The sequence below is a fragment of the Tachypleus tridentatus genome, chromosome 13 (assembly GCF_004210375.1).
Source record: "Tachypleus tridentatus isolate NWPU-2018 chromosome 13, ASM421037v1, whole genome shotgun sequence".
Classification (NCBI taxonomy): domain Eukaryota; kingdom Metazoa; phylum Arthropoda; class Merostomata; order Xiphosura; family Limulidae; genus Tachypleus; species Tachypleus tridentatus.
The window spans coordinates 188,917,601-188,917,925 of NC_134837.1; positions in this window are offsets into that span (position 1 = coordinate 188,917,601).

Consider the following 325-nt stretch of genomic DNA (forward strand, 5'->3'; position numbering starts at 1 on the left):
GATCAGTTAAACGCTCCAGGACATACGTGTCTTAAGCCTTGAAAGCAAGAAACCTGGAGTTTCTTACAGTAAACACAATCTGAACTTATTTTCCGTAAGCTTGACTTTTATGAGAGTATTACTCTAACTGAAATAAGGTACTTACGTCTAGTTTCAACTACGTCACCCGAATGAATAAAGATCCTCCAATCAGCGACATCATGTCACTCCTGGGTAATCCCTACAAGCCTTACAGCCATCTGGACGATGAAGATGACTTTCTTCGTCATCATCAGCAAGAGCACAAGGAACAAAAAAATGCCAGTGTTCGCGAGCTCTTCCTGTC